This window comes from Ochotona curzoniae, unplaced genomic scaffold (assembly GCF_017591425.1).
Source record: "Ochotona curzoniae isolate NIBS_2020 unplaced genomic scaffold, NIBS_Ocur_1.0 contig_4064, whole genome shotgun sequence".
Lineage (NCBI taxonomy): Eukaryota > Metazoa > Chordata > Mammalia > Lagomorpha > Ochotonidae > Ochotona > Ochotona curzoniae.
In genome coordinates this window covers 3,999,346-4,008,808 of record NW_024466107.1, presented here as the reverse complement: position 1 = coordinate 4,008,808, position 9,463 = coordinate 3,999,346, and positions in this window count along the sequence as shown.

The following is a 9,463-nucleotide window of genomic DNA, read 5'->3' as shown; positions in this document are numbered from 1 at the left end:
CGGGTTGTTGAATCTTACTCTTTGATTGCTCACTCTGACCAGCCAGATGTCAGTCACATGGTCAGCTAACAGGTGGAATGGCCCACCTGGCAAAGAATTGAGACCTCCTGCCAACAGCTATGCAGATGGGCACCTGGGAACAGATCTTTCGGCCTCTGCTGTGGTTTGTCCTAGCACTAGACACAACAGATAGGGAGTGAAGGTGGTAAGCAGATCTGGTGGGTTTTAGGAATTCGGAGTTCTGGAGCAAAGCAAGCCTTCCTAGAAGCAAAGGCAGTGACAGAGGGTCTAGGGCGCCATTCCAGGGGATTGCTGTTTCTCAGCCAGCTCAACAAGGGGCCCGAGGCAGAAGCTAAAAGTTATTTTTCTAGGGAGAATGGTGGGAGATGCAGCAGTGTGGTGGTTGACTCTAATATCCACTGGCCCCAGTTAGCCTGTGCAGAACATTGACCCAACTGAGAATATCTCTCCAGGATGTCGGTAAGTAACATTGAAAATCAGCTCAAGGAGGTTGTCTGGGTTTAAATATTCCTTCTTCTCTCCTATGTCTGCTCAATACCACAAGTTTTAAATTAATATTCTGAAAAATATGGTTTTTTTTTAAAAAAGAATAAGTAGTTTTTAACCCACTTGACCAGAACCTTCAAAGTGTGCTCCACAACGGGGACCCTGGGATGGCATTGGGTGGCTCTTCCTCATCCTGGGTACTGAGGCCGATGGGAGGCTGGGTGTGGTTTCCCTTGAATCCCCCCTCCCCCAAATACAGGAAGAAGAAAAGGAAAATGTGTAAACAATGATCTTGCCCACTTTCCCCGGTCCTCGACCCTTCCCACCCTGATCAACCATGTAAACATCATCGAAAATAAGATAAAAATAAATAAAGTGTGTGGTTTGACTAGGAATGTTGTGTAGATATCTGCACCATAAAATGAAGAGTGTGTGAGAACATGGTAATAATACAGTAATGCTCTTATAATAGAAGAGAAATCTAGCAAGCTCAAAAGCTTCTAGTGTTGGAGTGGCCCCAAGGTTTGTTTGGAATTCCACGAAGACCTGTATCAGCCATTGACAGACTGTGTTGTCAACCAATCCAGTGATTCTTTTGGCTGTGTCTCACCATCATAATGGAAGAGGTCAAAGTCCCTGGAGTAGACTCTCCTGCCAGAGGGCCTAAAAGTACAGACAGCCTGCACCTCACTGGGCTAACGTGACATCTTGCGTCACCAGTGGCAATAAGTGCCATCCAACCTTGGGTGAAAATTCAAATTGAACCTTGCTTCAAAGGTTCCAAATATCACCAACTTGTACAGGCTAGGAGGGGTGGGGGAGATCTGGTGCTTTCCATTACCTGTAGTTCCTGAAAACCTCTAACAAGGGCTGCTGAGGCCTATTTGTCAGTGATGATGGACCCGCTGGTTTGGGTCAATTTGAGCATGAGCAGTGAGTGTCTTCCACCCTTCAGCATGACTGTGCCCTCCTCATGAGTGTGATGGGGCCTCCAGGAGAGACCGTACTGCTACTGCCTGGCAGACTGGCCTCTGGAGGCTCAGCAGCTGTGCCTGTAGCAGAGATAGCTGTCAAGTGAAATGGGGCAACAGAATATTTTAGATGGGGGTGGGTATTGTGAAGAGGGATTCAGTGTTGGTATCCCATGTGGATGCCGGTTAAAATCTGGCTTTTCTATTCCCAATCCAACTTCCTTGCTAATGCACTTGGGAAAAGTAGCACAAATGGTCTAGATGTCTGGGTTGCTGCCACCCATGTGGAAGACCTTGGGATAACGGTCCTGGCTCATGACTTCGGCCTGGTCCACCAGGAAATATGACAGCCGTCTGGAAAATGAACTAGTGAATGGAAAATCTGTCTCTCTCTCCAATCTATCTTCCTCTTTCTCGCTAATCCTGAATTTCAAATAAATAAGTATATCTTTTAAAAAAATAATAAGATAAAACATTTGGAGAAAGAACTGTAGAACCCAGAGGCCCTGAAACTTGCAAATGAAGACTCAGCTAAATAAATAATGGCCAGATCCTTTCAAGATATCCACTATGCCTCTGGGCAAATATTGATTCTTAAATACCAGGGAAGCTCTGTCTAGGAGGGGCAGAAAGAAAGCAGGTGCACTGGGAGACACTCACTTATCCACAGGCTCAGGATTCTAGGATGGGATGGGAACATGAGGTGGTAAGGAGGTCTCAGGGTCTTCTGATTGTAGACACGCCACTCAACCTCAGGAGAGGGTGAGGAGGCAGGCAGGCGGGAGGGAGATGGCAGACTCTTCTCTCTGAGTCACATGTCCCCCGAAGACTATTATGCTCTGATGTTGGAGGGAAATCAGAACGCCTTGTTAGAGGTTCAAGTGAGAACAGAATAATGAGATTGCTATGTGAGAGAACACATCCTCTCCCCACCAAAGGCTTGCAGTGGAGGACAGAACAGTTAGGGTGCCCACCTTGAACCAGACAACGTGAGGTACCCCAGGGCTGGTGGAAGATGCCCTAAGCTATCCTTTCATTTGCTGAACTAACACAGGGGTGTTGGCTAGATCTAACTGTGTTGCCCATTCACCAGCAATAGCTTTGTATGAGCAGAGAAAAGCAAGCCTCCAAATGCTGTGTGAATGCACTGTGTGTATTCTAATAGGGGAGATGTTTTTACCCACGTGACTGGCCTTTGGATGACACCCAAGCCCCCTAGAAGAAGGAGGCTCCCCGAAGGTGCCTTGGGTTCTTGAAGCCACAGGGAATGGCATGTAGGACTGTAACACACATGGCAAACACTTCAATGAACAATTCATCTCATTCACGAGGAGTAATAAAGCTCATGTTTGTTCTTTTAATATAATACATATAATAGACTCATACGTCTTTATAAGACAAAACAACACAGTTGGCTGAAACTGTTCAGAAATGATACATGCAATCACCACATGATGAATCTCTTTGCGTTTCCTGTGTCTGTGGAGAAACCTCATTGGAAGGACACACTCAATGCCAAGCAGCTGAGGACAGCAAAACACACACGTTAACACCTGCTCCGGGGCTGGGCATGTCTGCTCTTTTGAAGGGAATCAAATCATGAGCCTTCACGGAAGGTGGAACTGCCTGTTAAAGGCCGTTTGTAGAAAACACACCTAGCTACTACAAGGGGGCAGAGAGCAACTGCAGCTCTTCTCATCTGAGGACTTCCAACTACTGGAGAAAGTGATGTAAAGAGATGCATGTTTGCCTTTTCCAAGTAAAATTTGCATCTGAAAAAGACTTTGGAGGATTTTTGTGATGGGTAAGCTTTAACTCTTCTTTGATTTTAAGTCAGTAAAATGGGGAGAAGTGGAAAGGTTAAAAAAACAACAACAAAAGCAAAGCGAGGAGGATTGTGGATGCTGAGCGTCAGAGTTGTGACTGTTACAGCTTACACACGCGACAAAGCGGCCAGGGACCAAAGGTGGAATGGAGTCTACTGGCCTGGGCCCACATTTTATCTTCCTGCTTCTTCTGCCTTGGGCTTTTACAAAGGATTTTTCCGGGTGAGGTTTGAGTAATTGACCCGCAGCCCAAACTAAACAAGTGAAGGATGCCTAGGGGTAATCTCTCTTGCTCATGACTGGGACAGAGTAGAGCACAGGGACCTCCCAAGAAAGGAAAAGTCAGGAACGAAAAGAGCAAGATCTTCATTTTCATTGTCCGAAGATAAAAATTCATATTTCAGTTCTAAAACAAGAAGAAAATTTGCTACTCTACTTTCCCTAAAGTAGACGGAAGTGGCAGAATTCACACATCTTTGAAAACGTATTCACATTTGCTCCACCTGAGAGTGCAGAACCCTAATGCGCAGTCAGAGGGTGGAGGAGAAATGCAACGCCTCCAACCTCCGCTGGCTTTCTGGAAAAGCTGCTTACAACGGAGCCCCGGCCTAGCCAGACGCGGCTTCTCCGAGGCCATGCCTGTGTCTGGTTTGATCCCCAGGCTTTGCAAAGCCCCCCTCTTTCCATCAGAGCAGGAATCTAATGCCCGGTTACAGACTTTCACTGGAGCAGCCCCACATGGGCGTGGAGCGAGGGGGAGGGGATGAACCCAAGAAGGATGATCTGCCATTTCCTTGAAACTTTAGACTGTAATCATGAGCTGTGCAAGGCGGACCATCCTTGGTTCTCGTAAAAAAAAGGCATCCAGCGGGCACAAGGATGTCTCCTCATCCCAACACAGACATTTCAGGATGAATTCCAACACCGCTCCTTGCGGGGTCATCAGCAGATCGAATGGGCCAAGAGGCCCCGCTGAGCTCTCCCATCCATGTCTTCCATGTGTGCGAGAGTCTGGGGAAAGCCAGTCGGCCTGCGTGGGAGGGTGAGCTGCACACCATACAGATTTCCCGTGAGATTGGTGGAGAATCCCCACGGTGGAGCGAGAATGCCCTGCCGTGGAAGGTTTCCAGTCAGACCCTTGTGTCCCATTTAGCATCCGCACTGGCGCCAGCACTCTGGGGTCGGAGTATTAATGCGTGCCCTGGCTTGTATTTTTCCAGATGCAATGAACAGCCTCAGCTAAAGATAGCATGGTAATAGAACACTTCAGTCCCAGGGTTGTGTGTGTGTGTGTGTGTGTGTGTGTACGACTTTTTTTTTTTTTACGGGCACTAAATTAAACATTTTAAGCATAGATACATATAACAGGAACATTGAAAAGCCAACCTTGGATAAATGCATATGCCAAGGAAAAAATTAAAATGAGAAGAAATGCATCATAATGGAACAGCAAAGGCTGGCAAGAAGTAAGTTTTATAGCTCATCTAGCCACGAAATTGGCATGTGAGCCTCACTAAATTACACATTTGCTTCTATCTCTACTTCTGCTTCACCTTCAGTGGAATAAACACGCTGCCTGTGGGAGGCATGCCTGAACTCCCCATAAGGATTCGAGAGATGGATGTTGAGAGAAAATGGAGGAATGCCAAGGCAGATGAACTCTGTCTGAAATGGTCAGGTGTTCCTACTGCCTTTCATTGCTATCAAGGCACCTGTAGGCTTGCATATCAGCGACTGAAAGAGAGGGCATTGCTACAGGGATCGCAACACGAAAGCTGACTCGGCCAAAGCAGAGAGAGCCTAGTGGCGACTGTGGTGTTGATCAAGCAGTGAGATTTCCATTTCGGCTGCATCTTTTCTTCCACCTAAGGAAACAATGCACATTTTACTCTGTACCAAGCCCAAGGCCTGTCCTTGCCCAATTTCCCAGAGTACAATCAGAACCAATGGCTGTGTTAAAGATCTGTCGGGAAGTGGAACATGAACTTGGGAACAGGAAGCTCTCAACTGTGAATCGTCCTTGTGGTCAAGCAGGAGACTTAACAGAGTCCTCCTGCCATTTGCTTTCTGAGTCATCTGGTTTCACCAAGTCACAGGGCCTTTGCTTAGGCACACTTGTCCGTCACATGAATGCTTGTTGTTAACCTGCTTCCTGGTTGCTTCAGTATGGACAGCTGTCTCTTCTCATTGACAAATGGGGCATTGAAGAAGCTCTCCTGATTTTCCAATGACCACGGGAAAGATCCCTTTCACATCATCTCTCAAGACCATGTTGGGCCAGTCGCGGTGACCTACCGGGTAAAGTCCTAGCCTTGCACGCACCGGGATCCCATATGGGCACCGGTTGTAATCCACGCATAACCATTTCTCATCCAGCTCCCTAGGAAAGCGGTCGAGGACAGCCCAAAACCTTGGGACCCTGCACCTTTGTGGGAGACCTGGAAGAGTTCATGGTTCCTGGTTTCGGATCAGCACAGCTCCAGTCATTGTGGCCGGTTGGGGAGTGAATCATCAGACGGAAGATCTTCCTCCCTGTCTTTCCTCCTCTATGTATATCTGACTTTACAATAAAAATAACTAAATCTTAGGAAAAACAAACAGAGCATATCATGCTGCATCAGTGCATCAGAAGAGAGCAGGGAATACAACGGGACAAGCACGGCTACTTGGGAGCCTCTGGTGTGATGGCAGGAGAACGCAGAGGAAATGGAAGTGCCAGTACCTGGAGCTCCTTGCCTCAGTATCCAAAGCTGCACGTTCCCAGAAAGAAAGGAATTTGTCCAGGGAACTCAGCTGATTTTCAGACCTAAGAAAAATGAGTGGGCTCTAAGGAACAAGGTGTCCAAGGGCGTGTCCAACTGAGAGCTCCTTTCTGGCGATGGAAACGTTCCCTTAGTACTGGGTCCTCTTTGCTCACTTTCCAAATCTCAGTCACGCTCTCTCCAGCAGTCTGAGAAACAGCAGACATGAGGCAGCCTCGTCCCTGTGACTAAGGTCAAAAAGCCAAAACAGGATAAGCTCTGGATGATATGGAAGTGCCTTTCCAAGGTGCCTGTCTGGGATGTAGACAGCCATGTTAACTCCCAGGCCTCCCTCGAGGCTATGGCACTGAGCGTCCCCTCTGCCTCCTGCACGGAGAGCTTAGAGAATCGCTCAGAGTTCAAGTTCAAAGGTTCCCCCTTGCTTTGGCCAGCAGTCATCACAGGGGTCAAGGCAGCAGAACCACTGATTTTTCCAAAAATCTTCTCCAAGCAGTGGTAACCGCAGTAGTTTTCCTGCAAAGCAAACAAAATGTGAATGTTGTTCATTCAGCAGGACTTTTAAAATTGTAATTAGTTGGTTATGCCCCTTAGGAGAACCACACAAGATTTCTTTTTTTAATAATGTATGTGTGGATGTGGGGGGTGGGGTGGGGAATAGAAACCTCTTGACCAATTCCACTGCTTTCCAGAGCTGTCTATTTTCGTACTACTTGCCATCTTGAAGCACAAGGCCCCTTTGTTTTATCTGAGGCCCAGCTGCTCCTGAAGCTGTTCCCACCCGTTGCTTGGTCTGCTGGTTCCCGGAGTCCCAGGCGTACTTGGGAACATAACTGTCCCTTGATAGAGGATTGGTGCCAAGGCTCCCATAGATGCCCAACTCTGTGAAAGCTCAACTCGCTATGTAAAGCCGTGTTGGATTTACATGCAACCGACCACATCCTCCCTAGATGAACTAACAATACCTAACACAGCGTAATGCTGTGAGCAGCAGCGGTTGTGCCTAACTGTTTAAGGAAGAACAGCAAAAAGTCTGAATATGATCAGACACAAAAGTATTCTCTTTTCCTTCCTCTCTCTTCTTTTGACTTCCTCCCATCTATTCTTCTTTCAACGGTGTACCTGCTTCCTTGGTTCCTTTTCAAAGGTTTACTTTATTAATTGAAAAGGAGAGTGGAGAGAGAGAGAGAGAGATCTCCCGTCCATTGGTTCACTTCCCAGATAGCCCATTTGCCAAGACCTGGACCAGACTGAAGCCAGGAGCCAGAGAAAAGAGGGACAAAGAAAGAGCTCCCCACAACTGGCTCACTCCCCAAATGCCTGCCCCACCACGGGTGCTCTGACGGGGTTATGTTTGTCCCTTTTTCTGTGTCCTTTCTATCCTCGACTGGCTGCGTCTGAGAATACACAAGCCACAGATCTGAGTGGTGGGTGGAGGACAGCTGACTATCCACCTGTCACCTGGACCGTGCCCACTGCCCCCTGCCTATGCAGAGCTTTCCTGAGCTGCGCTTTCTCTAGGCAGGCATGGGATACAAGACAGGAAATGAGAAATGAAATGGCACCAGCATTTCTTTGATGCATCAAAACCCCTCTAACAAATTTCAGGAGACTTTGATGCATCCTCATTCACTTAGCCTGGGAACTCTTCCTTTTTTGCACAGGCATAATATTCAACCACTCGGTTTTTAAAGTCAATATTATTTTAAGTCTGGCTCCACTCATAACGTATCTTGCCAAGACCCTCACCATTATTAACCTGGCAGAGAATATCGCTACAAAGAATGGTCCATTGTAGCTGTTACTCACACTTTGAGTTAGCATCTTAAATTTACATTTCAATTTAAACACAAAAGTAAGAACATGAACTCAGGAGCATCAGGGTCACAAGGTTCTGAAAGGATTTTTCCTCAGCCAGCAGTGGGACCCAGGGGGATTTCTGTGATCAAATGGGGCAGATGGCAGACCTGGGCTTGGGGGGAGCCAGCCCCAAGGGAGCGTTGGAAGGCAGCGGACGTGACCAGACTCAGAGGGTTCCATCAGCAGTTCCTGCAAAGGCTGTCTCACCATGCCGGGGTGAGTAGCCCCAAGCTGCTGTCTTTGTCCCCTAATTGCTGCTGTGTGGGCTGCCACCATCTCCTATCATGCCAGGTTCAAAGCGCCAAGTGCAGTGTAGAAAGATTCTGTCTCCGCCCACTGCCATTTCCTGCCCCCTTCTTCCCTGGCCTGGCCCCGGCAGCAGGCCTACCCAGGAATGCACCCCTTTCACCCATTCCCACCAGGCCTTACAGTGGGAAGGTGGTTTGTGGCAAACCTTTGGGGTTTGTGGTACTTGGGACAAAACTGCTCCTGGGGGAGGGGCTGAAGGAGGCAATGGGGAAGGAATGGATCAGGGCGGATGCCTGGGAACCCAGGAGTCCGTGATGCCTGGAAATAACATAGCCCATTTCTCTTCCCCAAATCTGAATGGCCTTGCTGCTTTCAACACAAAACCAATGATCTTTGGACATAGAAAAGTGTGTGCCTTCCTGTGAAAGCATCGTGGCTTTCTAAATAAGGCACAGACTTACAAGTAGTTGAGCCATACCTTTGTTAGGATCAACTGGGCGCCTTCTGCCTCATCTTGTTCTACAGAACAGTTGAGGCCACTGACAGGATTATGCACAGTAAGACAGACAAAAATCTCAGACACAGAAAAACACTTATCTGAATAAGGGATCAAGATCAGTGGGCACAGCAAGTCGCTGGCTCCCAGGCCATGAATCATGTGCCGTGGTTACAAGCCAGGGACAGAAATGACCGTGATCTTACCATCCAAGACTAGGAAGCCAACTGACAATATGCGTCAGTGATTCCCCACAAAACGACATAAATGTTGGAGCTTCGCAAAATCCCCCATGTGGCAGGCAGTTCTTCCTTGGTCCCATCCTGTGTGGTCTGCACTGGTCTGGATTATGACTCTTCAGTGGAAGAAGGATTTCACATGTAAAACCATCCCTGACAAGTTCACATGGGGCAGGTGCGATGGCTCAACTGGCTAATCCTCGACCTGTGAGCACAGGCATCCTATATGAGTTCAGGTTCCTATGCCGGATGCTCCACCTCCCATCCAGCTTCCTGCATGTGGTCTGGGAAAGTAGCAGAGGACGGGCCAAAGTCTTGGGACCCTGCACCCATGTGGGAGACCAAGAAACAGCTCCTTTCAGCTTTGGCTCTGGAAATCATTTGGGGAATGAAATTAGTGATTTTTTTTTTTCCTGTTTCTCCTTCTCTCTAAATCTTGTCTGCTTTTCCAATAAAAATAAGTGGATCTTTTTTTTTAAATAATTTTGACAAAACTCTAAGTAGCTAAGAGGACATGTTTATCTGGGTTTGTATCAATCAGTGTTCTTTGGGGTCA